Source organism: Leptonychotes weddellii, chromosome 2 (genome assembly GCF_054177405.1).
Source record: "Leptonychotes weddellii isolate Sample4059 chromosome 2, ASM5417740v2, whole genome shotgun sequence".
Lineage (NCBI taxonomy): Eukaryota > Metazoa > Chordata > Mammalia > Carnivora > Phocidae > Leptonychotes > Leptonychotes weddellii.
Window position 1 is genome coordinate 105,965,948 of NC_138370.1, and position 13,402 is coordinate 105,979,349.

A 13,402-nucleotide genomic window follows, 5' to 3' on the forward strand; every position below is an offset into this window, starting at 1 on the left:
GCAGGAACACAAGCAGGGGGAGTGGGAGAGGGAGAAGCAGGCTTCTTGCCGAGCAGGGAGCCCGATGCGGGGCTCCATCCCAGGACCTGGAATCATGACCTGAGCTGAAGGCAGACGCTTAACGACTGAGCCACCCAGGCGCCCCGGACTTTTTTTTTTTTTTAACTGCAAATCTAGTTAGAAAATAACCGAGACAGAGGGGATTTTGGCTAATTTAAGCTATTTGTTATTCTTCCCTGTAAAAAGCAAAGAGTAATAAAGGAGGAGAGGGACAAGAACAAAAGCTGCTAGCTCATTATTCCCTGAGTTAAAACTTGGAGGTGAAACCTGGGTAGTCTTAAACACTCCATTGGGTGTGGTAGCCACCCAGTTACAAAGTGAGAGCAGGGAAACATTAGATTATTATTCTTAGCCTTAGGGTGCTGAAGAATAGAGTGGGGATCCTTCTGTCTCCACTTTTCTGTCGAGTCGCTGTGCCCATCCTTCTGTTCTCGTGAAGGGATCTCAAATATGCCACGGTGGCATAACAATTATTTTAAGCTGAAGGTATTTCAGTTTCTGAAATCTCTTATCTGCCTAAAAGCAGAGCCTCCCAAAAGAACTCAATTCTCATAAATCCCCTCCCAGAGAGCGACCAGGAAAGACTGATTCTTATCATCAGAGACAAAAGAAGTCAGCAGCACACTGAAAAGACCTTGTCACAAAATTATCATCTTGCCCATCTGTTCTCCTAAGGGCCTATTTATTTCACCAAAAAGTCATTTGTTTTCCCTTAACTGTCCTTTCTCTATACACCACCTTCTAAGAATTTGTTTTTCTTCCATAGGTGTTCTCCCTATCCCCTTAGTTTATGAGCCCTAAATTATTTTTTTTAAAGATTTTATTTATTTATTTGACAGAGAGAGAGTGCGAGAGAGCACAAGCAGGGGGAGCAGTAGAGGGAGAGGGAGAAGTAGGCTCCCCGCTGAGCAGGGAGCCCAATTCGGGACTTGATCCCAGGTCCCTGAGATCATGACCTGAGCCGAAGGCAGATGCTTAACCAACTGAGGCACCCAGACGCCCCAAGCCCCAAATTCTAACCACCACACTGAGTCACATTTCTTGGTGAACTCTCTCATGTTCTTTATTTAAATCAGTTTTTTTCTCTTCCTAATCTGTCTTCTGATAGTTTCATTCACAGGTCCCCAAGAATTAACTAAGAGGGTAGAGCAGAAGTTTTTCCTTGAGAATAGGGCTTTATGCTTATGTTTATCAATTTTAGCAGAAGTTCTCTCTGTCATTTTTCTTTAGGTGGCTTCCAGAGACCAATGTATTACAGAACTTCATGCATGTGCATTTAAAAAGGTGAAGTCATAACACGTATCCTCATATGTATACATAAATTAATTCCTTATAATTTTCACATATGTCTATTTATATAAAACTGTTATTTCTGAGATAACCTTAAAACAAAGGTAATCACGAGGAAATGTGTTTAGTAAAAACTCTGGAGTCTGGTTAATGAAGATTCTTCCCAAATCCTTTCTAGTTACTGCAAAAGCCAGTGATTCAAAAGGAGATTACATTTTTAATAATGCTCAGAAAAACTTTAAATTCAAGCTCTATTACCAAAGACTTATTGATTTGGTATTTTCCTTCCCTTTCCATTTGTTCATAGCTTGACGTCCAAGAGAAAGAGATTTGGCTCCCATTTTTATTCCTTTCTTATTATCAGTTTGTGTTAGACCCTGGGTAGCTAACTAATGGATGGTAATAAAAAACACAACATCCAAGCAGCACCTAGCAAAGGGCATATGGGTATGGACATATGAAAATCTGCACTTAAAATGAAATAAAAACAAGACTGACACTGCACTGTCTGGAGTATCCTTCATTCTGCAATAGGAAGCTGGATAGGAGTCTTTTTTTTTTTTTCGTTTTAGCGAAATGTCTAATCATGTGACTCCCCTATAGAATAGTCTTCATGAGATTGCCAAGTCATTTAACACGGTGTTCAAACCTAATTATCTCTCTTCCTCTACTCCTTTATAACCCCATCATAGTGCCTATTCTATTAGGATTTTCTGTTTACTTTTCTGTCTTCCCCACTAAATTAATGTTCCGTCAAGACGGAAGCATTTAATGCCTCTATCCCCAGAAACGAACACAAATCATATCTGTATGCCAGCACCTAACTTGTATGTTTAGCACACAGCAGGTGCTCAATATATGTGTATTGAATGGACTCCTAGCTAGAATGCCTCCACTGATCTTTCTGCCTGCTTGGCTCTTATCCTTCCATTAGTATTAACTTCAAAAAATTATCTTTGTAATTGCTAGCCTGTTCTCACAGGCAGAATTAATCACATGCTAATCTTTGCCTCTACGTGACTCTCGTCACAGCACTAGTATTACATTTAAACACCATATTTTTAATTGTTTGTTTCTGTTTCTCCTTTCAGATAAGAACTAGGTCTAATTCATTTTTATTGCCTGAATCTAGCATTGTGTGTAACAAAAAAGAATTTCTGAATAAATGTCTGTGAAATGAATAAAGGAACAATCTCCATGGCAGGAAACACACGAGGTTTTGTTTCCCTAGAGCTATGGGGTGGAATCGTGTCCCACAAAATAATATGTGGATGTCTGACTCTTAGTTCCTCAGAATGTGATTTTATTTGGAAATAGGGTTCTCACAGAAGTAACTAGTTAAAGTGAGATCATGCTGGAGTAGGGTGGGCCCTTAATCTAATATGACTGGTATCCACATACTAAGGGGAGACTCAGACACTCCAGGAGGATGGCCACTGAGACAGAGGCAAAGATTAAAATTGTGCTGTGATAAGCTGAGGAACACCTGGGGCCACCAGAAACTGGAAGATCCAAACACAGATCGTCCTCTAGGGGCTTGGAAGGGCGTATAGCACTGTCAACACCTTCGTTTTAGACTTTGAACACCCAGAACTGTGAGAGAATAAATTTCTTTTGTTTTAAACTAGCCAGTTTGTGATACATGGGTGGGGCAGTGCTAGGAAACTAATACACCTAGTATATTTATAACTGTCATATATTCCCCCCCAAAAATAAGATTTGGAGTATTCCCTAAAACGGAATTGGTTTAGACAAGAGAATAAAAGCAAATGTGGTATTTAATGATTGCCTCTGTTCTGTAAGTGTAAATGGTATTGATGGTCCCCCAACATGGCATCCACCGGAAATGTAAGCTCCCTGAAGTGAACAAATGAATGAACACATATTTACAAGTCACTGGGTATTAGTAACCTATAGAATGTAATGCCCTTTGTTTCTAAATGTCTCAAAATTGGGAGGAAACTGCCTTGAGAATCATCAAAAAGTGATAATACCTTTTTTACTTTGAATCTTTAGTGACTAGAGGACACAAAATAGAAGACCATAGATTCATCTATCATCTATTCACTCATTATCCCCTGTTTTCGGGGATATAGCAGTGAACGCTACAATGAAGTTCCCCTCTCCTGGAGATTGCATTCTACTGGGGTACAGCAGAAAGAAATAAAATATAAGACACATTGGGTGATGCTTTGAAAGAAAATGAAGTAGGTTACGAAGATGGAGAATATCAGAGCAAGGATGCTCTTTTAGTTGCGATTGTCAGATGTCTTTCGTAAGGTAGCATTTGAATAGAATGAAAGAATGAGCCATTTATATGACTTTATATATATATATCCATATATATGTTATATTACATATATATATTCCTTTGAGTGAGCTTGTTGATGGGTTGGTTGTAAACAGAGGAGTAATATGATCTGACATAGGATTTCAGTGTCCTTTTTAAAAAATTTTTTTTAAAGACTTTATTTTTTGTTTGAGAGAGAGAGTGAGAGAATGAGTGGGAGTGGGGGCAGAGGGGGGTGTGCTCAGCAGGGAGCCCAACAGGCGGCTCGATCTCAGGACCCTGGGATCATGACCTGAGACAAAGGCAGACGCTTAATCGACTGTGGCACAGAGTCACCCAGGATTTCAGTGTCCTTCTGGCTTTGTAGGTGAGCATCATGGGGTGAGCAAGGGTAGAAGTCAGTGGAGATTGCAGTAATCTACTTGTCGGTCAGGTCATGGTGATTTGAACTAGTGTGAGAAGTGGTTGGAATTGGGATGTATTATGAAAATGGAATCCAAGATTTGCAAATGAGATATGCATGTAGCCATGAACTGAGTTTTGTCAATGAGTAAACATTGTGGTGAAGAAGGGAATGGTGAAGGTAAAGTCTAGGCTGCTTCCTAGGAATTGAAACCAGGAGGGAACTAACTGACTTAAAATGTCCCTTCATCCACACAAAAGCTGGTAGGTTACAGAGAGAAAACGATAATGTGACACAAGGTGAGTATTTCATCAATGCTGGTTCTCTTCTATTTGGAATATTCTGAAAAAGATATGAGACCCCAAAATGTGTTGAAATTAGAGAGCTCATTACCAGGTTTAAGAAACTTGTGTTGTATAGAATACTGTAGAAGCTGGGCAGTAAAGTCTTAACAAAAGCAAATCAGTAATTCAGAGCCTCTTCATACACCTTAATTAATAAAAGAAGGGGTTTTGAGAAAATCTGTGGCACACTGGCACGTGATTCAGACAGCCTACCAAGAGCCCATGAAATACACTTCTGAGTTATCTTCAAATAGTTTCTATAAATTCTGGGCTCTCAGGAGAAAAAGAAGTGCTAGAAATATACATCTAGTGAACTCTGAGACAAATGGAGCAGACCAACTCTGTGACTGATTTCACTCTTACTCCCATTTCAAGCCAAATGCTCCTAAATAAGGGCCCATTCAGTCAATAATGAATTCCTATGATCATGTATGTATTTGAAAATATGCTTTAATATTTTCAGTTATCTTTACTTTTCATTCTTTCATTTTTTTTTCCTTTATACTTTTTCACAAAGCTTTGAAGAATGAACCTCTGTGGAAAACAATCTAGATCTCAAATAATCCCTCTTTATCCTCCTTCAGTTTGGTATTACTTTCCTTTCTTTGGCTGCCCCGTCCTAGCCCTCTAGATGACTTGCCTCATTTCAGGCCATGAGTCTTGCCCTTTACACCTTTCGGGCCATCATTAGTCATTTCAAAGATTTTACAGAGGAATGATAAAGGAAACTGTTATTTGAAGGACTTTGGTCCGTGCATTATTATTTTGGCCTTGACAAATACCCATTGGTAATGAAGACTTCAAAGGGCCTTCATTAGGGCCTCAGAAAGGGACAGCGGGGGGGAAAGTTAATTACCTGGAGTCCAAAATCCTATTTTCCCTTTAACAACCCAGGGCTGCACTTTAAAGGCAATCAAATGGAGTGCTGTTTGGCAAATAGTCAGCCTTTCTTGAAATGCTGAGTGTAATTAGATGCTCTCCTGTCTGTCATTAAAGACAAATTGTTTGTAAATGGTTAACATTTGAGTGCTGCACCATGTCTTCAACCTTTATCATAATTATATTGCCAATATTGACCAAAATATTCTAAACTGAGAAATGGGAGCTTATGGCAAGGCTAATTGCTTGATAATGAATTACTGCTGCTCTTTAAAAAAGCCTCACTCTTTATTTATTTATTTTGTCTTCATTTTCTTTAGGGGTTTTTACATTTGCAATTCAAATTTACTAGGAAGAAGTCTTCTGTGGAAAGAATCATCCATCCCCCCACCCCCATAGCGGCTAATTTTGTTCCTAATTGGGGCTGTGAACCATTGAAAGAAAAAAAACCTTTCAACCCTGGCCAAAATCCACTGGTTTGAAAGAAACCCAGATGTCATTACTGTGTCAGTGCTCCCTGATGAGAGAGAAGGATGAATAAAGCAGTTTTGACTTTTGGAGGAGGTTTTGAGACTGTGATGTCATCAGCTTCTATGCTTGATAGTGATTTACCTCATCGTGTTGTAATTTATTGCGCTACTCTTACTTGCTAGTCACCCTACATAAAACTAAGAAGTCCAGAAAAAAAGGGCCCAAGAACCAAGCTCTGACCTTATGGTGATAACTGGTTTAGACTCTCCATCTTTCAAATGGTCAGTTTTCAAACCGCCCCTCGCGCCTATTTCATTAGTACTTGTCCAGTACTTTCTTTCATCCCAAGTACCTAAGGGGCTTTTGGACAAGTTTTTTGTTCAGAATTCTGAACAAAATAATATGTGATGTTCCTGATTGTAAAATAGAGACCACGTTGTTTTTAAGTGGTAATGATCACCATTAAAACTGAATGGTTCAAGGTACAGATATCAAATCTATTACAGGGATAAATAGCATAACCCAAATGCTCATTTCTCCATTGTCTAATAAAACTTCTATTTACTAATGAAGAATAAGCTATAAACAATAACTTAGCTATGAGTTATTTAGAGGTTACTACCTGCTAGGGAGTGTCACTAACCCCTTTTATATATTTTCGGTTTAATATTCACAATAACCCTATGAAATAGATATTATTCTTTCTCTTTTATAAATGAAGAAACTAAGGCTTGCAGACATTATTTTCCCTGGACCTACAACTAGTAAATGGCAGAGCCAGAAATCTGAGCTGTGTTTGTTTTCAAAGTCATATTCTTTCACATAGACAATTATTACCTAATTCTCTAAACAATTTATGCTTTTATTTTCCACTCTTCCAAAAACAGCATTATAAATACTATGGAAATACAATATTGGAGGCTCTTGACAAACTATGTACAGGAAATCAAGTTAAGTCATCTTCATTGTTAACAAAATTAATCTTTGTTACTATTACTAACTAAAGTTAACTACTTAACTATTATCTATATTTAATGTGTGTGTCCTGAAATTATAGAGAGAATCTAGAGTGGGGATTTGCAAACCATGGCCCTCTAATTGATGCCTGTTTCTGCAAGTAAAGGCATATTGGAACATGGCCAGCCCTATTCATTTATATATTGCCTATGACTGCTTTCACAATAATATTGTGAAGGGCTTCAGAATATCCTGTTACGGAACCTGGACTGGATTGCCCGATGGAAGAACCAAGCGGCACTCGGAGATCTTGGAGGATAGGAGCTTTATTTAAGGCTGGTGGGCTCAGAGGAGAGTATCTCCAAAGGTCGGAGCCCTGAGCACAAAGAGGGTAATTTATACACTTCTACTTCCGCATACTTGGTACTTTTGGCTCCTGAGGGAAGCCAGGCAGGGAGGAGAACCCGGAAGAGCCCAGGGCAGAGGCTGGGACTCCTTGCTGGCTCGGTGGGCTATCTTAAGACACAGATTTCCCTTATCAATACTACTGTGACAGAAGGATTATTTTGAGCTGAAGACATTTGACAGTTAAGAGATGTAAAAAAGCCTTTGTCTGAATTCCCCTTACCAGCCTAAAAGCTAAGCCTCCCCAAAGAGGAGTTATGACTCCTCAACTGTCCTAACTCCCTTCCCCAGAATTTCATAACCAGGGAAGATGACTCCTATCAAGGAGAAGTCAGCACTGGGATAAGAAATTGTCTAAAAAGTAATTGTTACAAACGATCATATCTCCTATCTATTTTCCTAAAGGTCCATTTATCTTTCCTAAGAGTGATTTGTTTTCCCATAAGTGCCCCTTCTCCTCCAACTTTTCCCATATTAAGATGGTATATAGGCCCCCAATTCTAACCCCCTCTTTAGGCCACATTTTGTGAGCTGTCTTGTGAACAAACAAGAATTAACCTTTCTTTTCTCTTGCTAATCTGTCTTTTGCCAGTTTAATTTGCAAGCTGTAAGTACAAACTTAAGAGGGTTGAGGAAAGTTTTTCCTCCCTGACAAATGCAATGTCAAATTGTTGCAACAGAGATCTTGTGGCCTACAAAGCCTAAGATATTTTGCTTTATCTGGCATTTCAGAGAAAATTTGCTGGCCTCTGGCGAGGCTGAGAGATCATTCAGAAAGGGGAAATAGATTTTCACTACCTTTTAGCTTATTTCACAATGAATATGACGTTTACACGAAAGGGCACAACCATGTTATTCACTTGCGAATAATCATGTAGATGCTGGAGGAAATTTATAAGCTTGTTTACTGCCATGTTGGCAATGTGGCCCTTGGCAGTAAGAACCTGGATGGCTATTTCTTGTCTTAAAGGAAGTTACTGTATCATCGTTGTAAAATCTCTACCTAATGTGCCTAATTTAAGTTCCAATCAGATATCTACTGTGTAGTATACATGTAGACACAATAAATATTCAAAGACATCATCTAGGGCACCTGGGTGGCTCAGTCGTTAAGCGTCTGCCTTCGGCTTAGGTCATGATCCCAGGGTCCTGAGATTGAGTCCTACATTGGGCTCCCTGCTCAGTGGGGAGCCTGCTTCTCTCTCTCCCTCTGCTCCTCCCCCTGCTGTGCTCTCTCTCTGTCAAATAAATAAATAAAATCTTAAAAAAAAAAAAGGTATCTAGAGAATTATTGTTGTTTAATTTCTATTTTTAAATTGTTACAGAGTTTGATTATTTAATAATTACCTATGCATGCTTCCTCTTCTGTGAATTGTCTGTTCAAATCGTACTGATCTCCTCATAAATATTTATAAATACTCTATATACATGATTATGTACTTTTAATGCTCTATGCTGCCTTTGTAGAAAGATTTTTTTAATGCTAGTAATATTTATCTACATTTCTGTTTCTGATTTTTTTCAGTCACTTATACTTCTAGAAGTTCTTAATCTATCCTGTAATTTTCTGTTAAATTATATTTTCTTATAATATGCTATTGTTTGATTATTTTCCTATGAGTTTTTTATTCATACATATAGATTTACGTAGGAATTTATTAAGTGGTATGACCCAACACAAACACACACACATTTTACTTTCACCATATGCTAACAGCCACCATTTCCACCACCGCCACAACCAAATAGCTAACCAAATGCCTTGATAAAAAAAAAGGCTTTGCCTTTCTCGTCCGGAAGAAGGTAGGCTGGCTAGGGACTCGGGACCTGAGGAAGAACACTGCGGTGAGTGTCTCTGCTTTTCTTTTTATCTCTTGTATCCCAAACTTGGAGCAGAAGATGCCAGCCACCCAGAAACAAACTTCATCAGAGTTAAAAGAATTGAATTATGCAGACGGTGTTCTCTGACCACAATGGAATCAAACCAGTCAAATACGTAAAGGAAAGATAATAGAAAAATCTCTAAACACTTGGAAACTAAACACATTTGTTAATAATCCATGAGTCAAAGGAGTTGACTCAAAATATACATGGAACTGAAAATAAAAATACAGCATATTAAAATGTATGTGACAAAGCTAAAGCAGTATAGCTCTATAACCAATAAGAAAACGTAATTCATTATTTTAAAATAACCCAAATAGAAATCTTCATGCCCAGATTGTTTCTCTGGAAAATCCTACCAGAGTTTAAAGAGGCAATAACACCAATTTTGCATGGTCTTTTCTAAAAAATAGAAGAGGAATTCATTCTATGAAGCTAGTATTACCCTGATACCAAAACCAGATGACAGTATAAAAAAGAAAACTACAGACCAACATTCTTCACGAAAATCAACGCAAAAATCCTTAAAACTATTTGCAAGTAGACTTCAGCAATATGTAAAAATAATTCTACTTCATGACCAAGTGAGGTTTATTCCAGGGATGCAGTAATGGCTCAAATGCAAAAATCAAATATCATCTACCATATTAAGGCAAAAGAAGAAAAATCACATGATCGATTAATACAGAAAAATAATTAGAAAAAATTCAATACCAGTTCTTGGTAAAACTGTCAGAAAAGTAACTATATAGAGAAACTTCCTCAACTTGATGATGACCATCTATAAAACAGTAAGGAAACAAACTAGCATGGCTAACCTTATACTTAATGGTACAGAACTGAATGCTTTTCCTTTAAGATCAGGAAGAAAGCAAGGATGTCCACTCTCACCACACTTATTCAACATAATGTTGGATAGTCTAGCTAGTATAAGAAAGTAAAAAAGGAAAATAAAAACAATACAGAACTGAAAGGAATACAACTGTCCCTATTTTCAGAAGACATGATTGTCTGCATAGAAAATAAGGAACCTACAAAAAACTCCTAGAAATAATAAGGAGGGTGTTCAATACAGTCACAGTAAATAAGAAAAATATCAGTCATATTTCCAAACACTAGAAATGAGCACAGGGTCACCAAAATTAGTATAATTCCATTGACACTCACGCCCAAAATTATATACTTAGGTGTATATCTAACAAAAAGGACTTGCAGGCTGAAAACTCTACAAGGTTGATGAAAGAAATCAAAGAAAACCTAAATAAGTAGAGACATACTGTGTTTGTAGATTGGAAGACTCAACATAGTAGATATGTCAATTCTTCCCAAATTGAAGTAAGTTTTAATGTAATTCCTATCAAAATTCCAACAAGGTTGGCTTTTTTTTGCAGATATTAACAATATCACTCTAAAATTTATGTAGAAAAACAAAAGAACTAGAATAAAGCAATTTTTTTCAAGTTGACAACATTTTATTTAAATTTCTATATATAAATTTACATACTTAAAGGAAATAAAGTTGTTTCTTATAAGAAAATCTAAATGTTGCCAAGAAAGCAATCTTTGCTCATCTTTCAATTTCAGTGCCACTGAAACTTTTTTTAATGTTGTTTTTGAAAGACAACTCAGTTCAACTCAAATACACCTAGATTTTATTTAAGTCAAATAATACTTAGATTTCATTTTAGGAATTATCAAAAGATCACTGACAAATGATTTTTTACCTATAGTAATCTAAGATTTCAACCCAAATTTAGCAATATATTGTCTTTATATACTCCTAGCTTTGATTCATTCCTTTTTCTTAAAGTTTTTATTTAAATTCCAGTTAGTTAACATACAGTGTAATATTAGTTTCAAGTGTACAATACACTGATGCAACATTTCCATATGATACCTGGTGCTCATCACAACAAGTGCACTCCTTAATCCCCATCACCTATTTAACCCATCTTCCACCCACCTCCCCTCTGGTGACCATCAGTTTGTTGTCTATAGTTAAGAGTCTGTTTCTTGGTCTTCCTCTCTATTCTTTTTTACCCTCTGCTCATTTTTTTGTTTCTTAAAGTCCACATAAGAGTTAAATCATATGGTATTTGTCATTCTATGACTTATTTCCTTAGCATTATACTCTCTAGCTCCAACCACATCATTGCAAAATGGCAAGATGTGATTCTTTTTTATGGCTGAGTAATATTCCATTGTGTGTATCACTTCTTTTTTTTAAAATTCAATTAGCCAACATATAATACATCATTAGTTTCTGAAGTAGTGTTCAATGATGCATCAGTTGCATACAACACCCAATGCTCATCACATCATGTGCTCTCCTTAATGCCCATCGCCCAGTTATCCCATCCTCCCACCCATCTCCCTTCCCACAACCCTCAGTTTATTTCCCAGAGTCAAGAGTCTCTCATGGTTTATCTCCCTCTCTGATTTTTTCCCATTCAGTTTTCCCTCCCCTTATGATCCTCTGCACTATTTCTTATATTCCACATATGAGTAAAACCATAAAAATATGGAACACTTCATGAATTTGCATGTCATCCTTGCACAGGGGCCATGCTAATCTTCTCTATATTGTTCTAATTTTAGTATGTGTGATGCTGAAGTGAGCACTATACCACAGCTTCTTTATTCATTCATCTGTCGATAGACATCTGGGCTCCTTCCATAGTTTGGCTATTGTGGACATTGCTGCTATAAACATTGGGGCGCTGGTACCCCTTCAGATCACCACATTTGCATCTTTGAGATAAATACCTAGTAGTGCAATTGCTGGGTCATAGGGTAGTTCTATTTTTAACTTTTTGAGGTATCTCCATACTGTTCTCCACAGTGGCTGCACCAGTTTGCATTCCCACCAACAGTGCAAGAGTGTTCCTTTTTCTCCACATTCTTGACACTTACTTGTTTCTTGCGGTTTTTGTTTTATCCACTCTGACAGGTGTGAGGTGATATCTCATTGTAGTTTTGATTTGTATTTCTCTGATGATGAGTGATATTGAGCATCTTTTTATGTGTCTGCTGGCCATCTGTATGTCTTCTTAGGAAAAATGTCTATTCATGTCTTCTGCCTATTTTTTAATTGGATTTTTTTGGGGGGGTGTTGAGTTCTGTAAGTTCTTTTTATATTTTGGAAACTAACCCTTTATCAGGTATGTCACTTGCAAATAATCTTCTCCCATTCTGAAAGCTGCCTTTTAGTTTTGTTGATTGTTTCCTTTGCTTACAGAAGCTTTTTATTTTGATGCAGTCCCAATAGTTTATTTTTGGTTTTATTTCTCTTGCCTCCGGAGACATGTCTTGAAGGAAGTTTATGGCTGATGTCAAAGGGATTACTGCCTGTGTTCTCCTCTAGGATTTTGATGGTTTCGGGTCTCACATTTAAGTCTTTAATCCATTTTGAATTTAGTTTTGTTATGGTATAAGAAAGTGATCCAGTTTCATTCTTTTGCATGTTGCTGTCCAGTTTTCCTAACACCGTTTGTTGAAGTGACTGTCCTTTTTCCATTGGATATTCTTTCCTGCTTTGTTGAAGATTAATTGACCATACAGTTGTGGGTTCCCTTCTGGGTTTTCTATTCTGTTCTGTTGATCCATGTTTCTATTTTTGTGCCAGTACCATACTGTCTTGATCACCACAGCTTTGTATATAATTCAAAGTCTAAAATTGTGATGCCTCCAGCTTTGCTTTTTCTTTTTCAAGGTTGCTTTGGCTCTTCAGGGTCTTTTGTGGTTCCATACAAATTTTAGGATCATTTGTTCTAGCTCTGTGAAAAATGCTGGTGGTATTTTGATAGAGATTTTATTAAATGTGTAGATTGCTTTGGGTAGTATAGATATTTTAAGAATATTTGTTCTTCCAATCCATGAGCATGGAATATCTTTCCATTTCTTTGTGTTCTCTTCAATTTTGTTAATCAGTGTTTTATGGTTTTCAGAGTACAGGTCTTTCACTCTTTTGGTTAGGTTTATTTCTAGGTATCTTATTGTTTTTGGAGCAATTGTAAATGGGATTGATTCCTTAATTTCTCTTTCTGCTGCTTCACTATTGGCATATGAAAATGCAACAGATTTCTGTACATTGATTTTGTATCCTGAGACTTTATTGAATTTGTTTATCAATTCTAGCAGTTTTTTTTTGTGGAATCATTTGGGTTTTCTACATAGAATATCATGTCATCTCCAAAGAGTGAAAATTTGACTTTTCCTTGCTGATTTGGATGCCTTTTATTTCTTTGTGTTGTCTGACTGCTGTAGCTAGGACTTCCAGTACTATGTTAAATAACGGTGAGAGTGGACATCCCTGTCTTGTTCCTGACCATAGAGGAAAAGCTCTCAGTTTTTTCCCATTAAGGATGATATTAGCTGTGGGTTTTTCATAGATGGCCTTTATTATGTTCAGGTATGTTC

General features: G+C 37.2%; 1 non-coding gene across 1 annotated transcript; it reads right to left on the bottom strand.

Moving 5' to 3' along the window:
• Nucleotides 1-11,498: 11,498 nt before the first annotated feature.
• Nucleotides 11,499-11,605, bottom strand: LOC115939338 (U6 spliceosomal RNA). The gene has a single exon (XR_004074166.1). It is a non-coding gene; the product is annotated as a U6 spliceosomal RNA (small nuclear RNA).
• Nucleotides 11,606-13,402: the final 1,797 nt, after the last annotated feature.